The sequence below is a fragment of the Petaurus breviceps genome, unplaced genomic scaffold (assembly GCF_028583685.1).
Source record: "Petaurus breviceps papuanus isolate PSGF00001 unplaced genomic scaffold, PetGlider_PUasm1.0 90617, whole genome shotgun sequence".
NCBI lineage: Eukaryota > Metazoa > Chordata > Mammalia > Diprotodontia > Petauridae > Petaurus > Petaurus breviceps.
The window spans coordinates 1,530,478-1,557,941 of record NW_027187287.1 but is presented as its reverse complement, the minus strand read 5'-3'; the positions used below and the strand labels follow the sequence as shown (position 1 = coordinate 1,557,941).

The 27,464-nt window shown below is 37.6% G+C and overlaps 1 protein-coding gene and 1 pseudogene across 4 annotated transcripts in view; both read right to left on the bottom strand.

Moving 5' to 3' along the window:
• CCDC57 (coiled-coil domain containing 57) overlaps nucleotides 1-27,464 on the bottom strand; it is a 340,926-nt gene that overhangs the window by 49,798 nt on the left and 263,664 nt on the right. The window lies entirely within an intron of this gene.
• LOC138142907 (transcription factor BTF3 pseudogene) lies at nucleotides 4,927-5,836 on the bottom strand (annotated as a pseudogene).

Sequence of the window (27,464 nt, the reverse complement as noted above, 5' to 3'; positions counted from 1 at the left end):
GTGTGTGTGTGTGTGTGTGTGTGTGTGTGTGTGTGTGTGTGTGTGTGAAAAACAAGGAGAGAAGTTGGTCAAGAAGGCAGAAATATCAGATTTCTGCCATTCTTTTCCAAAAGCTCCAAACCAAACTAAATTCCCCTCTGGTTGGGCATCAGTTCCCACAGAATTTTCCCCCAGTTTCTAACAGAGCCTAAGTGAACACGAAGCCTTTTGTTTCCAACCTAGTCAGTGATGTCACCAGGCTAAAGAAATGCTGATTATTAGATGCATAGAAAAACAGAAACAGAAAACGTGTTTATGAGAAAAATTTGGAGAGGTATAGAGCAGAAGTTTTCAAAGTAGGGCCATGGAAAAAGGGGAAGGTGAGCAACCAATTAGAGGGTGGGAAGATGGGTCACATTCTAACCTCCCCCACATAGCCAATTGTGAATTTGTCTCCAACCCAACTACACTACTCCCTTCAACACTCCTCCACTTTGTCCTCTCTTACTAGCTAGCCTTTTGTGACCCAGGCACACAGAGTACCCACACCGTCTCTACCATCACCACAGAGGGCAAGCTCTGTGTTCTGGAAACTAATCAGTAAGCTTACCAAGTGCTACACTTAAGTATGTGAAATACCTAAGTGAGCCACAAATATATTTGCAAATGCATATACAGATTCCCACTCATAGGTGTATGTACATATGTATGTATGTACAGTCTAGCCTGACCTTCCTCTCTATCTTTTAACATTTTGTGGCTATTAGTGCAGTACTCACTCTGAACATTTATTACCCCTTCCTCTTACAACATGAACAGTACACATTCTTTTCTGATCATACAGTTCCCATACAATATTCCCTATAACACATATATAATGTTGTTGGTAACATGCTATAGCCTACTTATGCCCACTATGCATCTTTTTAGGTCCAACCTAAACAATTTTAATTCTTTGGAAAACCGTTATATTTCATGGTTTACAGTCAAATGGCATCACAAGAAGACGAAGTGTTTCTACAGTCAGCTACTGTCACCCTCACTGACAATGGAACCACTTACCTTTTGGTTTCAACACAGCATTGACTGATGTACTACATGAAGAAGTAAAAATGGCATATAAGAAGATAAAAATTGGGAAGAGTGGCTTTACCAGATCAAGAACTTGAATTTCAAGTTATCTTAGAGAGGATAAGATACCAAATGCATGGGAAAAATCACTGAAGTTACCAAAAGTGTCAATTAAGAGGACTCCAGTAAACACCAATCTATATGCCTACTTTATCATTTCTATAAAAATATTTATAAGAATGATTTAAACACCAATTGTGGACATGCTTTATGAAAATATGAGAAGGGAACAGGCAGGTTTTAATGCTTAATGTCTGTGAATATTCCTGAATTGGAGGGGTGAGTGTGGGAGGGGAACAAAAACACATGTTACTTCCTGACACAGATCTTGCTTCTCCTCTCACTTCCTTGACTTAGTGCCAGAATACATCTTTTCTCTTGAAGTGTGCTAACACTCCTTATATTTGTCTGTATGTGGCCACATCTCTCTTCTCTAAACCCATGTATTTCTAATTTTTCCTTTGTGACACTCCTGTGTTCATAGGCAAGTGAGCTATACTACTCTGGAGAAAGGTAGGAAATTAAGAAAGCCAGTTTTAACTGTACTGGAAATAAGTACATGGAGAAACATCTTTCTTCAAAACGATGTCGATGGAACAAGTGGTACACACAAGTGAATTGGGTTAAGGGAGTAAGAATGAAGAAGAGGAGGAGGAAACTGAAACACTGGTCCTGGGAACAATATGAACCTTTGAAGAGAGGTGACATTAATTACTTTGGCCACTAGGGTACACTGCTTCAGTGAAAGCCAAGTCCTTGCACCTTTTCACCCTTTGAAGTCATGGAGACTTTATATTTTTAAAAAATATACACAATTTGTGGTAACAAACATTTTAAGGTTTCTATTATATTCAAGATACTATGTCAGAGTACAGGAGACCAGTAATTAGATGATCTCTTGGAAGAAAGATATCTAATAATCAGGAAAGTACTTAGATTCTTATTTAAGATGTTCTTCAGAAATCCCTGACTTACAAAGAAAAATTTAATAATATATGTGAGGCAAATAGTAATGAGGTAAAATTAAAAAAAAATGAGATGTAGATTCTAGTCCCAGCTCTGTTGTTTATTATGACAAGTCATTTAACTTCTCTGGGCATCAATTTCCTCCTCTGTAAAACAATGGGATCAGATTGGATAATGTCTTAGGTCACTTTCTTTTCAAATATGATACAATTCTATATAAAATTTTTAGCTAAACATCTCTGTCAAGGCAGCAGGTAGTAAGAGGGTTGGGAGTTAGAAATAAAAATAAGATTAGGGACGCAGGTTGTAATAACATTTTTCTTTCTGTTTTATGTTGTTTCTCATCAGCCAAATTAATGTAATAAATATTTTGTCTTAGAAGTAACAATTATCTGTACTTGCCTTCTTTGGCTGAACTTGGAAATGAATGTGTGAAAAGGGTAAAAATCAGAGTAAAATTTAGAAACAGAGAAAGAAACTAGATTCAGAAACAAAACCACACAAATTTGTCTACTTCTTTAGGTACTTTTCTAAGTCACTTGAGACTCTTAGCTGTAGTTTATTGGTTGATTAACTACTGCCGAATAACCAGAATCTAAAGAGAGATTTCAATCACAGACTAATGGGTACATTTTGCTTAGGGTTTCTATTTTTCTTTTCATTTAATTCCTTTGCAGGGGTAGAAATTTTAAATATTCATTGGTTGTTCCTTTCCTTTTTGTTACTATCAGAATGCATTTGGATTGAAGATGGCAGATTAGAGACAATCTAGCTGAACTCTCTCAACATTGCCCTCCAAATGACTTTAAAATAATGCATCAGATCAAATTATGGAGCTACAGAGGCAAAAAAAAAAAAAAAGGTCAGGGTGAGCCATTTTTCTAGCACAGGAAAACTTACGAGGTCAGCAGGAGAAGTTTGTGACACCAGGGTACAAGCCTGTCTTGAATCCATGTACATGACAGTAGCAGCAGTAGCAGCTTCAGGAGCTTTAACTGGACAACCAGTTAGAAAGAGATTACAGGGGACCCTTTGACGGTCGACAGGTAGAGTTGGCACTGACTGGCATATATAGTTCTAGGCTGCAGTTCCTGGGTGGAGAGGAACACTAGGGGACTGTCACAAGGGAGCTGGGCCCCTGGTCACAGTTCCAAAGGAAAGAGAGCACTAGTGCTTGTAGCTGCAGGGAATCAAAGACCCTTCCTTGGGAAAAACTACAGTGCAGACCAGGAGAGTAGTGACCATATTTCTCCCAGGATCATACCACTTTGGAAGCACCAAAAACTGGCAGACCCCCAGAACTAGCTCTGAAGACAGCAGCATGAAAAAAATAACCCTGAAGTTTGGGACAACTTTAATGTCAAGAAATATGCTAAAAAAGATTAACAAACAACAACAATGAACATAAAAAGCTACTACAGTGTCTGGGAAGACCAGGACAAATTCAGAAAAAGACAACAATGTGAAAACAGCTACCAAAAAGCCTTAAGGAAAAATGCTAATTGAACCCAAGCCCAATAAGAATTCCTGGAAGAGTTAAAGAAGATAAAAGAGTGGTAGAGGAAAAACTGGGAAAAGAAATGAGATGCAAGAAAATTCTGAAAATAGAATTGAGTTTGGTAAAAGAGGCACCAAAAATACTGAAATAAGACTTTAAAAAACAGAACTGGCCTAATGGTAAAAGCAGCACAAAAATTCACTGAAGAGGGGCAACTAGGTGGTACAGTGAATACAGCACTAGTCCTGGAGTCAGGAAGACCTAAGTTCAAATCCAGCCTCAGACATTTAACACTTACTAGTGGTATGACCTTGGGCAAGTCACTTAACTCCAATTGCCCTGCCTTCCCCCCTCCAAAAAGAAAAAGAAATTCACTGAAGAAAAGAACTCCTTAAAAATTAGAACTGGGTGAGTAGATCCATGAAATATCAACAAACAATAAAACAAAGTCAAAAGAATGTAAAAAAAATAGAAGAAAATGCAAAATATCTCACAGGAAAAACAACTGACCTGGAAAATGGATTGAGGATCTATTAATTTAATGTCAATTAATTTAAGAGTTACTGGACTACCTGAAATCCATTCAAAGAAAGAGCCTAGGTATTATATTTCAAGAAATTATGAAGTAAAACTGATCCAAAAAGTAAAATAGAAATTAAAAGAATCCATCAATCACCTCCTGAAAGAGATCTCAAAATGAAAACTCCAAGGAATATCATAGCCAAATTATAGATCAAAGAGGAAAATACTTCAAGCAGCAAGAAAGAAGCACTTCAAATATTATGGAGCCACAGTCAAGATCGCATAAGATTTAGCAACTCCCACATTCAAGAAGTAGAGTGCTTGGAGTATGATAATCCAGAAGGCAAAGGAGCTAGGATTACAATCAAGAATGACCTACTCAACAAGACCGTAAAAATGTAAAATGTAAAAAATGCATATTAAATGAAATAGAGGACTTTCAAGCATTCTTTTTTTTTTGCATATTGAATGTGGTTTTATTTCTATACATAAATTCACTGTAAGAGGTAAATGTGACCTAAACTATTTTGTTTTAACTGCTTCACTCATTGGGCAAAAGAAAAAAAAAAGTCTGACCACAAACTCCAAATCAACATTTTTTCTTTCTATCCTCTTCACATAAAACCAGCTAAATTTCACATTCCAACTGGCTAAATTTAATTCAAATCTGGAGGAATTTAAAAAATTTCATAACTTTGCTAAAATATACTGGAATCTGATTAAACTTATAAAGAACACAGCCAGTTATTATACTGCATTGCTTAAAAAAAAACCCAAACCTATATTGTTTTCAGATACAAATTATAGTACCAATAAAATCAAGTTAACTGTACATACCAGGTAAAGATTTTATTAACCTTTTTTTTTCCTTCAAACTTTAATTCCAGGCTTGTTCAGCATAGTTAGGCTGCAAAGAATGAATTGTGTATAAGCAATAAATGAAAAGAGCTGCAATGTCCAATGGGCTTCAAAATATTAGAGATCTAATTCTCTAGATCCATAAACAAAAACAAAAACAAAAAAAGGAAAAGAAAAAAGCAGTCACGCAGATATAAAATAGCAGCTCCTTGTAACTTTCAAGTTTTAACTTTCATAAGTTGATACTCAATTCAGTTTGCCTCGTTCTTAGAAGCCTCATCAAAATTCTCAACGAGATCTGAAACTTCATCATCATCATCCTCCCCAGTGGCAAGTGGTGCTTTTCCATTGACAGGTTGTTTGGGCAGAGCCTCTGCCAGTCTTCTTAAGCTAGTCAGACTGTCAGCTCCTAGCTGGTTTGAGATGATGGGGAGCATTTCTGTTAGCTGCTTTGTCTCAGCATGGCCTGTAATAGTGAAAGTGTTTGCTGCCAATGATGCGTGAACTTTAGGATTGTTAAAGTGGATCACTGTTCCCTGGTTGGTAAACATATTCACCTGTTCAATACCAGAGATATTGGTTACTCCTAGTTTCTTTAAGGCAAATTGAAGTTTCTTATCATCTGCTGTAGCTGTTCTATGAACCACCTTCTTTCTCTGAGCAGTTCCTTTCCCTCTGATGCGCACTTGTCCCTGCAGCTTGGCAAGTTTCTCTTGGTTCATAATCGTTTCTTTCATCTTGCCGGAACGGAAACGGAGCTGTGCAGATGACCGGGGGTGTTACTCGCAGGGTCGCAGGTAGAAGAGCCAAAGACAGAGGAACACACGCGGGATAGCAAGATGGCAGCCAGACCAAGCATTCTTGATGAAAAGACGAGTGAAGAGAAAATTTGACATTCAAACATAAGACTCAAGAGAAGCATAAAAAGGTACTGAAAGGATGATATATGAAAGAGTAATATCCATCTCAATAAAGTTAAACTGTTTACATTCCTATATGGGAAGAAGATAGACAGAGGGCATGGATATGAGTCAATTATGTTGTAATGGTTTAAAAAAAAGATGAGAAAGAAGGATGCACTGGGAAAAGGGAAAAGGTAGAATGGGGAAAATTTTCTCACATAAAAGAGATGTATAAGGAAGTTTTTACAATGGAGGGGACAATGGGGGTGGGGGTGGTGGTAGACAATGCTTGAACCTCACTCTCATTGGTATTGGTTTAAGGAGGGAAGAATATATATATATATATATAATATATGTAAATATATATATAATATATATGTATATACATACACACATAGAGACACAGCTGTGTACAGAAATGTACTTATGTACCAAAATGTAACTTGAATAAGGAAATAGGATTTTTATAATAAGTAACAGTAACAAAAATAATAATGAAATAGGATACAATAGAGATATAGGAGGAAAAGGTAATTAGAGAAAAGTAGGGATGATTATAAAAGGAAGGGCAGATTAAAGGAGGCAGTGATTACAGGCAAAATAGACTTTTGAGGAGGAATAAGATAAAAAGAGAGAGAAGCAACAGAAGAAAATGGGATAGAGGGAAATACACAGTTAGTAATCATAACTGTGAATATAAATAGGATGAGCCCATCCACAAAATGGAAGCAGATAGCAGAATGGATTAGAAACTAGAATCCAACAATATGCTGTTTACCACACTTGAAACAGAGATACACACACAAAATTAAAATAGGGGTCTAGAGAAGACTCTATTATGCTTCAGAGGAACTAAAAAAAGGCAAGGATTGCAGACAAAGACAATGAGATAATACTTAAAAATTTTACAGTAAGTTTTTCTGACAAAGGTTTCATTTCTCAAATGTATATTGAGCTATAGAACTGAGTCAAATTTATAAAAATAAGAGTTATTTCCCAATTGACAAATGGTCAAAGGATATAAACAGATAGTTTTCAGAAGATGAAACCAAAGCTATCTGTAGTAATATGAAAAAATGTTCTAAATCACTGATTAGAGAAAAGCAAATTAAAACAACTATGAGATGCTACCTCATACCTATCAGAAATGACAAATGCTGGAGGGGAAGAGGGAAAAACAGGTACTCTAACGAACTGTTGGTGGAGTAGTGAACTGGTCTAACCATTCTGGAGAACAATTTGGAACTAGGCCCAAAGGGCTATAATACTATGCATACCCTTTGACCCAGCAATATACTGACTATCTCTGCATCCCAAAGGGATAAAAAACAAAAAATAAACAGACTTATATGTACAAAAATATTTACAGCAGCTCTTTTTGTGGTGTCAAAGCATTGGAAATTGAGGGGATGTTCATCAATTGGGAAGTAGATGAACAAGTTGTGGAATATGATTGTGATGGAAAACTATTGCGCTATGGGAAATGATGAGGGGGTGGTTTCAGAAATGAACCTGGCAAGAACTATATGAACTGATGCAAAGTGAACTAAAAAGAACCACAAGATCATTGTGCACAGTAACAGCAATGTTGTAATGATTATTGACTGTGGCTATTCTTAATATAGTGACCCAAGAGAATTCCAAAGGTCTCATGATGAAAAAATGCAATATATTTCCAGAGAGAACTGATGAACTTTGAGTGTAAATCAAAGTATAATTTTCTCCCTTTATTTTTCTTGCTTTTTTTTGAAATTTGGCTAATATGGCAATGTTTTGCATGATTTCACATGTATAATTGAAATCATATTGCTTGCATCCTCAGTGTGAAGGGGAGAATATGGGAAGAAGGGAGAGAATTTGGAACTCAAAATTAAAAAAAAAATGCATTTAACCTAATTAGTCCAGAGAAATGTATCCAGTAGACTAGTAAAAAGAGGGACATTTCAAATATAATGAAAAGGAGCTCCACAAGTAAGAAAAGCTACAGGAAGACTCTGGGTTTGGTTTACAGGTGACTGCCACATAAAATACAGGAGAGCTGCTTAGTCTTTAGCTGGGTAAGTCCTTGGGTAGAAAGCTTGTGATACATTCTGTTAATGGGTTCATGCCCTTCAAATAAGTGGAATGGTAACTTGCTAGGCTGTGGCTGAATACCTTCATGTCCTTTATTGTGCTCATCTACTTGGTGGATATAATACCCACACAAACTTAAAACACATTAAAAAAATAACCAATTATATAAAAAGTCTAACTCCATTTATAAAATACTCGTACAGAATTTGGGATTGTATATGAAAAATGGTTTAAAAAACCTTGTCCTACATGGTAAGATTAATAACTTCTCAAGTTGTCTAACTTACAATCAGGTACTGGAAGAATCATTAAATATTATATAGAGATTATTATTAAATATTATATAGATATGTTGAGATATGAAAAGAATTCTCTAAGATACTTGATGGATACTCTATGAAGAAGTTATAGAAAGATAAAGACAGAACTACTTAAGATGAAAAAGCATGGGAAAAAAAAATAAATGACAAAATTAAATGGGGAAAAAAACTCAAAGTATAGAAGAGTTTAAATTGACATCATATGAGCGAATATCCCCCATCTAGAAGATCACAGATTTATCACAGTATCTAGGTCATCCCTATGTAGAAATGTACTCCATTCTCATCTCCATTTCTCAGAATCTTTGACTTTAAAAAGTTAATGAACAAATCAACACATTTATTAAGTATTTACAGCTTTAGCCATGATGTTAGGTGCTAGAGATACAAAGAAAGGCAAAAACACTGTCCCTGCCCATAAGAAACTTACATTCTAATGGGAGAGAAAACACATTTATAACAAAGTACATAGAAAATATATAGAAAGTAGTTGAGTGATAATCTCAGCAGAAAGGCCCCTAAAGGAGAAGGGTGGGGACAGGGCAGCAAAGGACTCCTGCACAAAGCAAGCCTTGAGTTGAGTCTTAAAAGAACTTGGGGAAACTCAGAGACAGAGATGAGGAGATAGAACATTCCAGGCATGTGGAACAGAGAGAGCAAAGGGTAGGAGACAGGAGATGCAATTAGCAAGTAGGCCAATGTTACTGTATTACAGAGTGTATGGAGAGGAGTAAAGTAAAATGTAACAATACTGAAAAAAGCAGGAAGGGACCAGGTTGTGAAGGGCTTTAAGTATCTAACAGAAGATAACTATATTTAACTCTAGAGGTAACAGGAAGCCCCTGAATTTTTAAGGAGTAGGGATTAACATCGTTAGATCTACATGGAAGAAAAATCACCTTGGCAGTTGAGTGAAGGATGGATTGTGGTGGGGAAAGACTTTAAGCAGGGAGACCAGTTATAAAACTATTTCAGTAGGTTAGGCTTTTGCCACGGGGCAAAGTAGTGGCTGTATGAGTGGAAAGAAAGGGACATATATAAGAGATGTGAAGGTCCAAACAACAAGATTTGGCCACAGATTGTATACGTGAAATTACAGTGAGGAGGCCATGATGACAATGAAGTTGTGAGTGTAGTTGTCACTGGAAGGATGTATGCTTGACAATAACAGGAAAGTAGGGATGGGGGAAGATTTTGCAGGGCATGACATAATAAACTATTTTGGATATGTGGAGTTTGAGATCTCATGGAACAGCATTTAGGATGTCTAAAAGGCAGATAGTGATGTAGGACAATAACTCAGAGAATGACTAGGGTTGGATAAACAGATCTGGGAATCATCTAGAGATAACAGAACTCAGAGGAGTGGATAAGATAACCATAAAAGATAGAACAGAGGAAAGAAGAGGGCCCAAGACAGAGCCTTGAAGGACAGTCACAGTTCGTGGACATGACATGAAGATCCTGCAAATGATAGAGGAGATATGACAGGAAGAGAAACAAGAAAGAAGAGTGTTGTGAAAACCTAGAGAGGAACAGTATCCAGGAGGAGATGGTGATCAGCAGTGTCAAAGATTACAAAGAGATAGAGAGGGATAAAGATTGAGAAAAGGTCATTTAAAGATAGGCTAAGAAGCCTTCTCTTTTATGAAGTCTTTCCTGATCCTCTTTAATTAGTGCCCTCTCCTTTATTTTGTATTTTTCTTGTGTACACAGTGCATCCCTCTAAATATAAAGTAAGCTATTTCAGGGTAAAGCCTTTTTCTTTTTGTCCCCAAGGTTTAACACAGTACCTTGCACATAATCAATAAACATTTATTAAGCATCTACTATGTGCCAGGCACTGAGATAGTTTCTGCTCCTAAAAAGTTCACTTTCTAATGGAGTGAAACAACATGCAATTACCTATGTACATATAGCTTTATAAACAGGATACACTAAAAATCATCAATAGAGGAAAGGCACTATAATTGAGAGGGCTGTAGAAGGTGGGATTTTAACTGGAATTTGAAGGAAGTCAGTAAAACCAGAGGGCAGAAACGAAGGTAGAGCATTCCATGCATAAAGGACAGCCAATGAAAAAGTCCAGTCAGGCAATGGAGTATCTTGTTCATGGGACAGTGAGGAGGCCAATGTCACTGGATTAAAGAGTATGTGGAAGGGGAAGAGAGGAAGGACAGTGAAAGATATAAAAAGACTGGAAAGGTATGGGGGGAGGATGGCAGGCCATGAAAGGCTTTGAATGCCAAAGAGGATTTTATATTTGATTCTGGAGGTGATAAGGGAGCCATTGCAGCTAGCTGGCACTAGTTCTGAGCCTAGAACCAAGAAAACCAGAGTTAAACTATACCTTTAGACACTTACTAGCTGTATAACCCTGAACAAGTAATTTAATTTGTTTGCCTCATCTATAAAATGGGGTTAATAATAATAATATCTATTTCCCAGGGTTGTTGTAAGGATCATATGAGATACTAATTTTTTCCTAAGGATTACTTTGACTACATCCCCCAAATTTTGGCATGTTGTCTCACTGTCATTTTTCTAAAAGAAATTATCTATTGCTTTTACTATTTGTTCTTTGAACTACCCATTCTTTAGGATAAACTTAATCTCCCATTAATTGTTAAGTATCTTCAGAGGCCTTTTTATTTTTATTTTTTTTTTGCACTGTTATCCATAAAAGATGTGTTATGTATCTGTTTGTCTGCTCTGTCTGTGAGGTTCTTATGCCCATATGGCCAAGTAGGACCAGGGAAAGAGCAGGGCTGTGCATCATCACCATTATTATTGCTCGCAGTACTAGCTATAGCAAGAAGAAAAGAAACGGAGGGAATAAGCATAAGCACAAAGAAAGAGGAAGCAAAATCATTGCTTTGAGGGTTATTTGCCTTTTTTTGGGAGGGCAATTGGGGTTAAGCAACTTGCTCAAGGTCACACGGCTGGTTTTTTTGTGTCAAGTGTCTGAGGTCATATTTGAACTCAGGTTCTCCTGACTCCAGGGCCGGTGCTTTATTCAGTGTGCCACCTAGCCATCTCATTAATTATTCTTTAAATGTCTGATAGAATTCACTTGTAAATCCATCTGGCCCTGGAGATTTTTTCTTAGGGAGTTCATTGATGGCTTGTTCAATTTTTTTTTCTGAAATGGGATTATTTAAGAATTTGATTTCCTCTTCTGTTAACGTGGGCAATTTATATTTTTGTAAATACTCAACCATTTCACTAAGACTGCCAAATTTATTGGTATACAGTTGGGTAAAATAGCTCCTAGTTATTGTTTTAATTTCCTCTTCACTGGTGGTGAATTCATCCTTTTCATTTTTGATACTGGTATTTCAATTTTCTTCTTTTCTTTAACCATATTAGCCAAAGGTTTATCTATTTGATTGGTTTTTTTCTTTCAAAAAACCAGCTCTTAGTTTTATTTATTAGTACAACAGTTTTCTTAAATTCAATTTTATTAATCTCCTTTGGTTTTCAGAATTTCTAATTTGGCATTTAATTGGGGGTTTTTAATTTATTCTTTTTCTAGGTTTTTCAGTTGCATGCCCAATTCATCAATCTCCTCTTTCTCTATTTTATTCATATAACCATTGAGAGATATGAAACTTCCCCTAAGAATTGCTTTGGCTGTATCCCTTAAGTTTTGGTAAGTTGTCTCACAATTGTCATGATTTGTTGTTTGACCCACTCATTCTTTTTTTTGGAGGAGCAAGGCAGGGCAATTGCGGTTAAGTGACTTGCCCAAGGTCACACAGCTAGTAAGTATTAAGTGTCTGAGGCTGGATTTGAACTCAGGTCCTCCTGACTCCAGGGCCGGTGTTCTATTCACTGTACCAGCTAGCTGCCCCAACACACTCATTCTTTGGGATTATTTAGTTTCCAATTAATTTTTAGTCTATCTTTCCATGGCTCTTCATTACATGTAATTTTTATCCATCATGGTCTGAAAAGGATGCATTTAATACTCTGTCTTTCCGCATTGGATTGTGAGGTTTTTATGCACTAGTACATGATCAATTTTTGTGCAGGTGCCATGAGAAAAGATATATTCCTTTCTATTTTTATCATTCAATTTTCTCCAGAGGTCTACCATATCTAACTTTTCTAAGATTCTTAATTTCTTTCTTGTTTATTTTGTGGTTAGATTTATTTAGTTCAGAGAGGGAGAGGCTGAGTCCCCCACTAATATAATTTTGGTGTATATTTCTTTCTGTAACTCACTTAACTTCTCCTCTAAGAATCTGATGCTATTATCACTTGGTGCATATATGTTTAGTGTTGATTTTACTTCATTGTCTATGGTACCTTTTAGCAGGATGTAGTTTTCTTCCTTATCCCCTTTAATCAGATCTAGTTTTGCTTCTGCTTTGCCTGAAATCAGGATTGCTACCCCTGCTTTTTTAAAATTTCAGCTGAAGCATAATATGGTCTGCTCCAGTCTTTTTTTTTTTTTTTGGAGGGGGGAAGGTTAAGGGGTTAAGTGACTTGCCCAAGGACACACAGCCCGTAGCTGAGTCAAGTGTCTAAGGGCAGATTTGAACTCACTTCCTCTGACTCCAGGGCTGGTGCTCTATTCACTGCACCACCTACTTGCCCCTCCAGCCTTTTATTTTACTCTGTGTGTATCTCTCTGCTTCAAATGTGTTTCTTGTAAACAACATATTGTGGAATTAAGGTTTTTAATCCACTCTGCTATCTGCTTCTGTTTTATAGAAGAGTTCACCCCATTCACATTTACAGTTATGATTACTATGTCTTTCTTTACATCTAATCCCTGCCCCCATTTGTTTTTCTCTCTACTTTCTCCCTTTTCCTCCTCACCTGTGTTTTGCTTCTGACCACCGCCTCACTCAATCTGTTTTCCATTCTATCTCTCCCTTTTCTTTCTCCTTTCTCCTACTATTTCTTCTCTCCCTTCTGTCAACCCTGTCCCTTTTCTTTCCCCTTTCCCTTCCTACTTCCTATAGGATAAGATAAATTTCTATACACAACTAAATGTTTATGATAGTCCCTCTTCGAGTCAAATATGATGACAGTAAGGTTCAAACAATATTCATATCCCTCCCTTCTTTCCCTCTACTGTAATAGGTCTTTATGCCATTTCATTTGATGTAATATGCCCTTTTTTGCCTCCTCCTTTCCTCTTCTCCCAGTACAATCTTTTTTTTTCACCCTTTAATCAATTTTTTTATTATCACATCAAAGTCAACTTATATCCACACCCTCTGTCTATGTATACCCTTTCTAAATGTCATAATAAATACATAGTTCTCAAGAGTTACAAGTATCATCGTCCAACGTAGGGATGTAAACAGTTTATTGAATAACATGGTTTTTATTTTCTTTTCCTGTTTACCTTTTTATGCTTCATTTAAGTCTTGCATTTGAAGATAAAATTTTCTGTTTAGCTCTGGATTTTTCATCAGGAAAATTTGTAAGTCCCCTATTTCATTGAATGTCCATCTCTTCCCCTGAAAGATAATGTTCAATTTTGGTGGGTAGTTGATCCTGGGTTGTAATCCAAGTTCCTCTGCCTTAGAGAATATCATATTCCACACCCTCCAATCTTTTAATATAAAAGTTTCAAGGTCCTGCATTATCCTCATTGTGGTTCCATGATATTTAAATTGTTTCTTTCTTGCTGCTTGCAGTATTTTCTCCTTGACTTGATAATTCTGGAATTTGGCTACAATATTCCTTGGTGCTTTCATTTTGGGAGCTCTTTTATGAGATGATTGGTGGATTCTTTCAATGACTATTTTTCCTCTGGTTCTAGGACCTCAGGGCAGTTTTCCTTGATAATTTCTTGAAAGATGTTGGTCCAGGATCTTTTTTTAGATCCTGGCTTTTAGGTAGACCAACAATTCTTAAATTATTTCTCCTGCATCTATTTTCTAGGTCAGTTGTTTTTCCAATAAGGTATTTTACATTTTCTTTTATTTTTTTCATTCTTTTGATTTTGTTTGATTGATTCTTGATGTTTCACAGAGTCATCAGCTTCCACTTGCCCAATTCTAATTTTTAATAAATTGTTTTCTTCAATTAGCTTTTGTACTTCTTTTTCCATTTGGCCAATTCTACTTCTTAAGGAGCTGTTTTCTTCAGCGGACTTTTTTTCCATTTGCCCAATTGTATTTTTTAAGGGTCAATTTTTGTCCTTTCTTTTCCAAACTTAACTCTCTCTTGCATACCTTATTTCTTTTCCCAATTTTTCTTCTACCTCTCTTATTTGACTTTTAAAATCCTTCTTGAGCTCTTCTAAGAAAGATTTTTGGACTTGAAACCAGTTCATATTCCCATTTGAGGGTTTGGATGTAGGTGTATTGACATTGTTGTTCTCTTGTGAATTTGTGTTTTGATCTTCCTGTCCCCATTAGAAAGAATCTATGGTTAGTGTCTGTTTCTTCTTTTTGCTCATGATATGTGCCTAATTCCTGACGGTTAAAGTTGAGTTTTCCTGGTAGAGCACAGGGAGTACTGTCCCAAGCTTCTTGTGCTGGGGGCCAGGAGTCTTGTCACTGTTTTTATGTGCTGAGGTCTCAGGTTCTGGCAGTTGGAAGCTGTAGGAATCTGGCAGCTTACCTGGGGTCATGGTAGCATGTGCTGAGGCCACGTGGGGTTTTTCTGTTTCCCCAGGGCTACACTGAAGCTCATGGTGTGGGGGATAGGGGAGTCTGGCCACTGGAGGACACTTGCTCACCCAGGACTGTGCTGAAGCATGGGGGGTTAGGCTGCTGGAGAATGCCTGCCCACTAGTGCATGTGGTGATTCTCTAATATGGAGTCTGCAGGTTCTTCTGACTATGCCAAGGCACACAGGGGTGCTGGTTTTGGCACTTGCCTGTCCCACCACCCTGGGACTCAGGATCTCACACTGGTTTGCTGAGGTAGGGCTTGCCGCTGGCTTGCTGAGATGCCTCTAGTCCTGAACTGTGCCAGAGGGAGAGGGATCTTTTCTGCTGATACTCCAAACCTCCTAGGCTAATAGAATACTCCACCCCATTTTTCTGTTAGCTCTGCTGTTCCAGGATTATTCCTGGGGTGATATTTTCTGGGCTTTTAGAAGTCAAAAAGGGAGAGTGAGAGTGACTTACCGCTTACTCCATCATCTTGGCTCCTGGAAGTCTCTATCCAATGTCTTTTTATCCTACATAGTTTGTTGCACATGTAGCATGATGACCTGCTTACTTCAAAAAAATTTAAAAGAAGACTAGTTCTCTTCTTTCCCTATTTTTGGAACTTTAATATTAAAATCATTTTTTGATGTTTATAAATTTCTTTTGCAAATTTATCTGGCCTCAGATTTTTTTCCCTAAGGAGTTGATTTATGGCTTTATTTTGGGGTTTATTTTTTTTTTTTTTGGAATTGGGTTACTTAAATTCTTAATTTCCTATTCTGTTAAATCTGCATATTTTATGCTTTTTGTATATTCTTTTCCTTTCAATTTTATTGGGATCTTTTGGCAAAATGATTTCTAGTAATTTCTTTTATTTCTTCATTTGTGAATTCTTTCTCATTTTTGATACTGGTAATTTTTTTTTCTTAAAAAAAATCACCTACTGGTTGATCTATTTGTTAACTCAAAAAAATTTGTTCTCAGTTTTATTTATTAATTCAATGGTTATTTTCCTTAAAATTTTAGTAATGTTTTCTTTGATTTTGAGAATTTTTCTACTTTAATGTTTAAATGGAATTTAAAAATTTGAGATTTTTAGGTTTCTAATTTTTTAGTTTTTTAAGTTTGGGGATTCTGGATTTATGGTTTTCCTAATTATTGCATGTTCAATTCATTGTTCTGTTCTCTCTTTTTTGTTGATGAAAATGTTTAGAGATAAAAGTTTCCCTCAATGAATGCTAAAGTTTCATTAAAAAAAATTTAGAATTTTGCTTCATTATTATTATCTTTTGTGAAATTATCTATTGTTTCTGTGATTTCTTTGACTCATTCTTTATGATTATTTCATCTCCAATTAGTTTTTAATCATTTCATCAAAGGCCCTTCATTGAATATAATTTTATTGCAATGTAATAAGTGAAGGATGTTAATATTTCTGCTTTTCAGCATTTGTTTTGGAGGTTTTTAATGCCCTAGCACACAATAAATTGCTGTAAAGGAGTAATATGCACCTGAGAAATAGGCTTTTTATTCTCATTCCATAATCACCAGAGCTCTATCAAATCTAATTTTTTAAAAAAATCTCAATTTATTCTTTCTTGTTTATCTTGTGAGATATGTCTAGGTCTGAAAAGAGTACATTGAAACCCCTCCCACCAACTATTGTGGTTTTTCTCCCAACTTCTCCCTGTAATTTGATTAATATTTCTTTTTTAAGTATAATGATGCGATAACATCTGGCATCTTTAAGCTTTAATAACTTAAAACTGCACCAAGACTTTTGGAATATCTTGTGTATTAAGTATGGACAATGATTTGTTATCTATACTGCCCTTAAGAAGAATTTAATTTTCTTGTTTATTTGGTTTTAATCAAGTTTATTTTTATTGGAAGGACAGCTAGGTGGCACAGCAGATAGAGTACCAGGTCTAATCAGGAAAACCAGAGTTCAGATATGGCCTCAGATATTAGCTGCGTGAGAAGTTGACTGAGGAGAGCAGTCACAATGTCAGATCTATATTTAAGGAAAATTACTTGGGCATCAGTGTACTACAGCTACCATAATTTGTACAAATTCTATTAGGTCTGAACAATTTTTACTTATGATTTCTAGAATTATGACATTCAGGTTCTCTTTTTTTTGTCATGGCTTTCAGATAATACTTGGATTTTTTTTCTCACCTCTTTTATTGGTCATTTGTTTTTGATACATGATGATACTTACATTTTCTTTCAGTTTTTTTTTGAACTTCATTTTAATATTTCTTGCTATCTCATGGAGTCATTAAACTTTACTTTGCCCATTCTAATTTCCAAGGAATGTATTACTTGGGTAAGGTTTACAACTTCTGTATTAAACTCTTAATTATCCTTCTAACTCTTTAATCCAGAGCTCTTATTTCTTTTTTAATCTTTTCCTTTAAATTTCTCATTTAATTTATAATTTTTAAAAACTCATTTCATTTCTTCCAGGAATTCTAGTTGACCTTGTAGCCAGTTGTTGGTGCTGGCAAAGGTAAGCTTGCTGGAAGGTTCTTAAGTTTCTGTATTTGGGCTCATTCTTTGTCTACCCTCCCTGCCCTGGTTATGCAACTGTAGTCTTCAGCCCAGGACTGTAGGTTTAATGGACAATACTGCTCTGCAATCAGTGAAACAGAGCTTACCTTATTCTGTACTTCCTGCTCTGCAGGTTTAGCTACGGGTTCTATCCTCCATCCTAGCTAGATCCATGACCTCTCTTTCTGGTCAGAACAACATAGCTACTGGCTCACTCTACTTCCTGTTCTTCACCCAGTACACAGCCACAGGCCCTTTGCCTAAATCTTTGTGTCAATCTTCCTGGCTAGACCCCTTCCCCAGTGCCTGCAGGCCTCTGTCAATCTTGTGCTGACCTGGATTAGAAAAACTGCAGTTTCTTCTTGAATTTCTCAACCACCACTTGGTCTGGTGCTTTTTCTTGACCTTTGTTGGATTAGTTGTGGGAGAGTAGGGCTCTTCTGTTCTGTGTCATTTTAACAACTTTGCCAGTCTTTCTCATATTTACATTTTAATAGAGCTGCTCCTGAATTCACAATTATTTTATAGGTAGTATAGCATAGCAGAAAGAATATTCAATGATGTAATGGGGTTTGAGTTCTAGACTTGTCATTTACTAGCTGTGTGATCTTGGACAAGTCACTTAACTTTTACTGATTTCAGCTACTTCATCTGTAAAGTGAGGATAATAAGATTTGACATAATTTCCTTATAGGGTTGTTGAAAGAATTAAAGATAATTTTGTGTAAAACATTTTCCAACCATAGAATATTATCTAAAAGTGATGTATTTATAAAATGGATTATTTTTCACAAAGTAATGACAGTGTACTGTTCATTCATCTACAATCTCAATAACGTACACTCCAAAGACACATGTTGTTGTTGCTGAGTTGTATCTGACTCTTCCCTACCCCATTTTGCGGCTTTCTTGGTAAAGATACTGGAATGATTTGCCATTTCCTTCTCCAGCTCATTTTATAGATGAGGGAACTTAGGCAAACAGGGTTAAGTGACTTACTCAGGTCACACAGCTAGTAAGTGTCTGGGGCCAAATTTGAATTCAGGTCTTCTTGACTTCAGATTTGGCACTCTATCTACCCACCATGACACCTAGCTGCTTCATATGTATATAAAATATGTAATCCAAAAAACTCATTTTAGTTAGTAGTTCTAACTTCCTTCTCCTAACCAAACCTTATGCAAAGGTGACCAAAAGTCGTTAGGACCATAGATCAAAAATTGTTTAAATGTTTATATTGTAGAAAACCTATTAAGAAACATAGTATCACTCCATTGATCCAGCCTTTACCCATTTGGATCTGGACCATTTTAGGTAGAATCTGTAAATCAAAGTTCTTGGGACATACTCTTTTGTCCTGGTCCTGCTTACCTGCCGCACTCTGTTCAGTTTTCCTGTAGCACTTCCCACACCCTTGACCCTTGTCTTTTGACCCACTTATCACTAATATAGATGTGTACTAATCTGTTCACTATTGCCACAACTGTACACCAGCCCCATCTGTTGTCCTGATTTTACATGTACCTCCTACACCAAGAACTGTTCTCTCTTTTTTTTTTTTAACTGAGAGTGACAGCTTGTGCTTTTTTGGTATTATATCATCGTAGTGGTGGTGGCTGTAAGTGGTTATAAACAATGATAGCTTAGAATATGGTAACTGAAGTGAGCATATAGAGCTAAATCCTAATTAGTGTGAGTAACAAATCCAATGAAGCGATTACCTTATTTGAATTTGTACTATCCAAAGTTATAATATATGTTAACATATGGTAATTGTTCTAGACCAATGGAAATATGCATTATGAATCTGAACGATGTAACCATATTATAAAATTTGCTATCTACTAATTGGGACCTATCTGTAGAGTGCCTCTTGGTCACATTCACCTTCACTACTTCTGCTCAATTTCAATATCATATGCAGGAAAATATAGTAGTAATCAATGGCACTAAAGTGTTGCTGACATAGTGGTAGTCATGATCAGTCTAGGAAGTAAGTGCAGAACATGGATCAGACAAGTAGATAACCAAGGCTTTTACTTTTTGAGTTACCTCTAGTCTTGAAAAATTCAACTGTTGATAATTTCTTCACTTTCAGTTTTCCTTGTATACCCTCTGGTGGAGTTACTAACCATCAGTTTAAAAGATTAAAAGGCAGGCAACAGGAAGGAGAAGTAAGAGAAACAAAAAGCTTATATAATTCAGACTATAAGATGAACCCCTGAATACTCAAGAGATGGCATATTTTGCTAGAGACATTTAAATTCAGATTCACTTGAGAAAACTGGAATGGAGCTCTATAATCAGAAAAATCTGATTTTGATTTAATTAATTACAATGTGCCTTTCTAAATTTCTCTAGCATTTTTCTACCAGGTCTATATATTTATATGAGTACTACATTTCAATTTATCCATAGCTCTATTTCAAATATGGAGGTTTCACTATTTGGTGTCAGCAGAAGATAGTACATTCAAACATAGGAAAAATGTTTTTGGTGATGATTACACTAAGAATGTAGGCATTCCAACAATCTGATTTTATATAAACTTACTGACCTGGAGGAAAGGAATCAAGTTATTGCCTAGTTTGTGGTACTGTATGTTCCAAGAAGTGAATATCCCTTAGCATGATGCTATGGAAAGGGCACTAGATTTGGGATTCAAGTTCTGGCTTTGCTACTTACCCAGTAGTTGTGTGACCATGAGCAATGCTCTGCCTCAGTTTCCTCATTAGTAAAAGGTATGATAATACATGGTGTACTTACCTCATGGGTATTTTATAAAGAACACCATATAAATTTAAGCTGTTCTTATCGTTACCAATCTAAATGTTCATAAGGAAAGTTCTTGGCCCTAACCCATGATAAGACTTAGACCCAGAAGGGATCCTAAAACCATTTCTGGTTCAATCTTCTCATTTTTCAGAGGAAGACACTAAGAGCCAGGGAGATTATATAATGTGCCCAAGGCACAAATAGGATTTAAAGTCCAGGTTGTAAGATCATAAAATCAAAGATCATAGACTTACACCAGGCCATTGATGGGTAGAAATCCACAACCCAGACTAGACTCAGGCCTGCACAGGGAAGAACTCCACAAGACAGATTCGGCTGTTGCAGGGGACCACAGATCAACCAGGCCATGCTAGGACAACCAGACAGGTGATGACAATCATTATAAGGCAGAGCTGTGATGGAGAACATCCTTTATTTTATACTTCTACTTTAGATTCTCCTTCCATCTTCTGCCACTCACAGAGACATGGTTCCCCCGAGATGACACAGAATCCCTGGCATCTTTTCAGTACTGGCTGTACTTTCTCTCACATACTCCCAACATAATGGGTTTTTTCTTTTTTTGGAGGGGAAGGCAGGGCAATTGGGGTTAAGTGACTTGCCTAAGGTCACACGGCTAGTAAGTGTTAAGTGTCTGAGGCCAGATTTGAACTCAGGTCTTGCTGACTCCAGAGCCAGTGCTCTATTCACTGTGCCTCCTAGCCACCCTTAACATATGGGTTCTTGAAGGGGAATCAAAATACTCCTTGCTCCCAAAGCTATTTCCAGACTCCCTGCCAACATTGCTCAGGAGCCTCTTTCTTCTTTGAGGTTCATTCTACATTTTTCACCCAATACATATCCTTGTGGCTGGAGAACATTCTCTCTTTCTCAATGAGTTCAATTTCTAATTCAATATTTTTCTGTTTGTCTTCTAAATGCTATCTTTATACTAGGTCAACACACATGTTGATCTTCTTCCAAACATCCTCACATTCCAGTTCCTGAATCTAGTTAATATCTGACCTTCTCTGCTACTCTCCCTCGGCTACACATAGGTATTATGTGTAGGTCATGCCCTTGATTTTGCCATCACTCCATAAGTTTTCCACTTCTATAATCAAGAACTCTGAAAATTCCTTTTACTCATCTTTCTATGTCTATTCTTGCCATCACTAAGATCTCCAAGTCTTTTATCCTTCAGTACTTTACCAAGCCATCTTCCCTGCTCCTCCCTTCCCAATCTTGACCCTTTTGTTAACTACTCTCAAATCTCTTACTCATGTGTCCTATCACCACTCACACCATGACAACTACTAACTGGATTAATCTCACCATCTGCCTCCTCTGCTCCTACTCCTGTGCTCCTGAACAGAGTTGGAAGAGGTTACACAACTGTGCTAACTGGATCTACTATAAGTTTGTTATCTACTCTTATCTATCCATGCATTACTGTAGCAAGGTAATCCTGCTCTTTCTTCAATAATTATTCCACTCACCTTAGAGACTGCTCCAAACATTTTCTTCTTTCTACAAGCCTCCCACAGCACCCCACTCCCACTCTCTCAGCTTAGGACCTGCCATTAAACTTTATCAATAAAATGGATGCTATTTATCATGAGCTTTCTTTTCCCCTGTGCTCTATATTTTGTAACACCTTGGTATCAAAGTACCTTTATGCTAGTAACTGATGAAGAGGTGGCCCTTCTCCTTGCCAAGGTCAACGCATCTACATATACCCTTGTTCTCATCCCTTCCTGTCTACTCCAAAAGATTATCATTACTCTTATCTATTCTTCAAGGTTCTTTCCTTGCAGATAATGCTCCATACCCTTACAAAACTCTCACTAAATATTCCTTTCTTACCCAAACTCCTTGAAAAAGCCACAGTCACTCCATTTATTCTCTTCTCATAATTTTTTCAAAATCATCTGCATCTGACTTCAACAGGCAACTGAAATTGCTCTCTCTAAAGTTAGCAAATCATCACTTACGCACAGAGTCTAAGGACCTTTTGTCAGAGTTCTTGAGCTCTCTGCTCCTGCTCCTGTTGACTCCTCCTGGATATCTGCTCTACTTTGGCTTTTTGTAATACTTCTCTCTTTTGGATTGCCTTCCCACATTCCTGACTGTTGTTTCCCAGTCTCCTTTGCCACCTAACTGTAAGTATACTCCTAAGGCTTTGCCCTGGGTCCTTTTCTCTTTCCCTTCAGTCTAGAAAGAATGCCTTGGCTCTGACCTGGTAAACTCATCAACTCCCTTGGGTTCAATAAAAATTTCTATGCAGATAACTTCCAGGGCTATATATCCAGCCTTTATCTCTCTCCTAAACTCCCATTCCACATCCAGTTCCAAATGGGTAATCGCCTATGGTTCGTCTCAAACTGTATACACCAAACTTATTTCAAACTCAAAACGTCCAGAACAAAATGTACATTATTTTTCTCTCCAAGCACATTTTCTTCTAAACTTCTGTATCTCAGTGGATAGCACCACCAAACTTCCAGTCACTTCAGATTTACAAACTCAGTGTCATCCTTGACTCTCTCTCCTTGCTTTCCTTATATCCAACTGCCAAATCTTGTAGTTTATACTTCCATCACATCTGCTCTCTCTATGCCACACCCATCACCTGCTCTCTATTCATACCCAGGGCAAAGACACAGAAGGAACAACTGGTGTAACTGTTGGTTCTTGTTACCTCTTGCCTAGACCACTGCAACAATCTGTTACCTGGGCTCTCTGCTTCAGGCCTCTCCCCACTCTACCATGAAGCCACCAAAGTCTGACCATAATAATCCCAATACTAAATAAAATCTAGAAGTTCCCCGTTCTTCAAGAATGAAATGTAACTTTTTTTTTTTGTAATTTAAGGCCCTTTATAATCTAGTCCGACCCTATTTTCCAGTCTCTCCCTCAGTAGTTCCTTACATGCGACACTCTTTCTCTGTCGTTCTGCCATACCCCCAGCCTGAAATGCTCTCCCTTCTGATCTCCACTCTCAGCTTAGAATCCCTGATTTTGTTTAAGACTCAGTTTGAGTGTTACCTTTAGCATAAGGTCTTTTCTAATCTGCCCCCAGCTAATAGTAACTTCACTTCAAGGTTATTTTACAGGTATTGTAAAGGTGTGCCCTTTTCAGACTGGCAAATATGTAGGATGTAAGTGGCAAGTAACAGATTCTGCACCTCTCATAGTATATAAAAAACTTTGAATAGTCTTATTTATACCAGGTAAAGGAAGACAAGTTGTGAATAGCTCATGTAGATATAAAAAACGGAGGCAAACAACTGAGTTAACCTACAGAGATAGTGAACTTGCCCCAAGGCATAGATTGCTTCCTACCAGTGTGTCTGTCCCTCCTCTAGTTCTTAGCATTCACTTTTCTTTTTTGCCTATGGACTTCCAATTAATATTTGTGCGGTTCTGGGGTAATTTCTCACTACATTTATGGATTATTATTTAGTATGGTGTAAATTTTAGATTTTTGCTGGAGTGGATCTATGGGAATTGAACTGAAGGCTCCTTTTTTCTCTTTTGTTTTTACATAGTATGTTTCCTTTGGAAGTTAGATAAGTTTCTTTGAGATAACTTAAGCAGGGTTGAATGTTTAAGTGTAAGTATCTGCATCCATTATAAATATAGAGGCTGACATAAGCAATGTGTATACTGCTTCTCTAGAGCACTGAAGCCTAGCAATGTACCTGGAGTCACACAGAGGACTCCTAGTTAAAGGAGTACCACGGAACTAAAGAGACAAGGATATAAAAAATGCAATTTTGCAAAAGGCTACTGATACCTTGTGGGATATAAAGATATTAAGTGACATGAAAAAACAAAACACTTTTTCCTGTAAGTCAATTGAGAATATGGACCCTTCTAAAACTCCAGGTAAGACAGGAGAAAGTACTTGGAAAGTGATTATCAGATTTCTCACAGAAGTTGAGAGAATACTGCATAAGGTTAAAATCCTAAGTAAATGAATGAGAATTTGGAAAAAGATTATCAAGGTTGATCTGAAATAGCCATTTGAAGCACCAAGTGAAGGGACAGATGTCAACGGCAGGCAGTGTTGTACCACTGTGGAACCACAGGCCTAAGTTAAGATTTTAGAAGTCAAAACAATTCCTTCTGGGGAAGAAACATAAGATGTCTGGTTCAGAAATATGACTAAAACATTACAGCACTGGCAGGTACCTGAAGTAGAAAATAGAGGTAGGGGGCAGCTAGGTGGTATAGTGAATAAAGCAGTGGCCCTGAAGTCAAAAGGACCTGAGTTCAAATTTGGCCTCAGACACTTGACACTTAACTAGCTGTGTGATCTTAGGCAAGTCACTTAACCCCAATTGCCTTGCCTTTCCCCCTCAAAAAAAAATTTAAAAAGAAAATAGAGGTAGAATGCTAGAAAATCTTAATGGCACTGCTTTTGGAATTGTACAAAATTCAAAGTCTATAAAACCCGAAGTCACAGGGCAAAGATACTTTCAGAAGACCAGAAAGAAAGTTTGGTGGTGGTGGAAAAATGCAGTCTACAGGGGCAGCTAGGTGGTGTAGTGAATAGAGCACCAGCCCTGGAGTCAGGAGGACCTGAGTTCAAATCCGGCCTCAGACACTTAACACAAAACTAGCCATGTGACCTTGGGCAAGTCACTTAACCCCAATTGCCCTACCTTCCCCTCTCCAAAAAGCAAAAAAAAAAAAATGCATTCTACTACTTAGTGGGAAGGGGAACTCAGATGTACAGTCAACTACAGAGAACTCATAGAAGAGTAATAAAATCTGAAAAAGCAAATGAAGTTAGATTGTGATGAGGTGAGGCAGACAGGAATGTTTGAGGCAGATGGAGCAAGCAGGATGCAGGATGTGAGATATGAGAAAGATGCAGGATATGGCCAGCCAGAAAAGTGATCAAAGAAGACTACACATTGAAGCCCCACAGTGGACTTACCCGCATGCTTTCACAAAGCACCCTCTTATCTGACATTCCAGAATAACTCTTCCCCTCCCGTTCCTGTTATCTGTATGGACTATGTGACTTCCTGGAGTAGTCTTCCCCTTCCTCCTTTCCTGTTCTCCTTAACTTCATATTCCCTCCTCCCATTCTCTCGTTCTTCCCCCCTCTCCCCATTCCATAAAATTATATTTAAACCAGAGACCTAACCCCAATAACTGCCTTTGTCTCCTATGGAAAGCAGGGCCATGCTGCCTTCCTTGAGGGGGTAGGGCTCACCACCTAGTATCTGTCTCTCCCACACAGAAGCAGGCCCACTTGGGTGTATCACCCTAATAAATGCCTTTCTTTAACTTGAAAAACTATCCAAGTGCATTCTTTCAGAATAATAAAACCCACATGTCTATTCTTTATCATTTCAGGTGGCACTCCAGCATTCTTGGAGTGCACCCTGAACTGATCAATTGGAGCAATCATGCCTATATTTCTGATAGCTAGTCTTAGGAGAATGATGCCATAGTATATACTCCTGAATTGGGAGTTTGCAATTGTCCTTAGGCCTCAATCTATGAGTATGAGTATCTGCAGTAAAATATGAGTGTTACACATGTTTTTTTTTTTAAAGCAATTGGGGTTAAGTAACTTGCTCAAGGTTACACGGCCAGTTATTTCTGGGTGTGGTGCTGAGTATCAGAGCATGGATTCGATCCCAACACTGGGGCCAGTGCTCTTACTCACTGAGCCACCTGGTCGCCCCTACACGGTTTTTTAATATACTATATATGTATGTGTTGCCTCTCCTGTTAAGATGTGGGCTCCTTGAGAGAAGAGACTTATTCCCCTTTGTCTTTGTATCCCCATTGCCTAGCATAGTACCTAGAACACTTAATTACGTACGTAGGTACTTAATGCTTGTTCCTGACTGACTGATTGAGCTGGAAAGGGTTTCAGAGACCTCTCCCCAGATGAAGGATTCTAACTCTATGGTCAGTATACTTTTTTTTTTTTTTTGCTTTTTGGAGGGGGAAGGCAGGGCACTTGGGGTTAAGTGACTTGCTCAAGGTCACATGGCTAGTAAGTGTTAAGTGTCTGAGGCTGGATTTGAACTCAGATCCTCCTGACTTCAGGGCTGGTGCTCTATTCACTGTGCCACCTAGCCACCCTGCCAGTGTACTTTTGAATGACAGGTACCTCCCTACACGATCACCCTTATATGACTTTTATAACCATCCTTCTGAAAAGCAACTGCTATAGATACGGGGCCAGCCACCTTCACTAACTACCACACACAGGGTAGGCAAACCCATACTTAGCATAAGTAAGTAGCAAGGCATTCTGAAGGAGAGACAGTAGGTAGCATTGCCAAACAAGTCAAACTACCATCACCACCCTGACCACCAGGACCCTGATCCTAAGAGCTTTGGGAAAAGCAATGCTCCCAGCACGGTGTCCACCGTCATGATCCTGAGAATCAGTTCCTGTGGAGATGTGGCATGGTCGCTGCTCCTGCAGTGTTACAGCCCTAGCTACTAACAACCCAGAAAGGGATGCTCACCATCATAGACGAGGATCATTTTGTTCACGGAAGAGACATTAACTAGAAGCATTAACACCTACCTTGCTGCTGTGCCCTAAGGACCGCCGCACTCTCTCACTTCATCTGCAGCTGAAACCTCACACAAGAAAGCAACGAACCAACAACTTCCTTCGCGCTAGACTGGGAGCTTCCTGACGGCCTAACTTCTCATGTGATACGTACCCCAGGGCTTAGCGCGGGCTGCACATACTAAGTGCTTAATAAGTGTTTTATTCGCTTACTTATTCACGATAGCACACTGCATTTCTTAGCATTTTTAAGGTTTAATTGCCATGCTAACTTTGACAAAGGAATGTTTTAATATGATGTCCAACAATGAAGAAGAAGAATCACTAAGTTAGTTGTCCAGGGTTCATGATTACAGGAGTAACTAGAAACTTTCAAACTTGGAGATATTAAAATTCTACTTTACTATCTGGGGCCAAAAGGAGTAAGTCTAGTTCATTTTCCACAGGATAACCCTCCAAATATATGAAGACAGAATAACTGCCATCTGAGACAAACATGAATTAAAGCAGAATCCTCAAATGTATGATCCTGATTATTAGTCAAAATCTATTGAAAATAATGCAGTTATGTGATTTTTGTAACTTGTCTCTGTAACTCACAAATCTCTTTTTTAGCTTAATCTATTTTATTTTTTTTCTGATTTACATCATTCATTTCTGCCAGATTTTGAGTTACAAATTTTCTCCCCATTTTTTCTCCTACCCA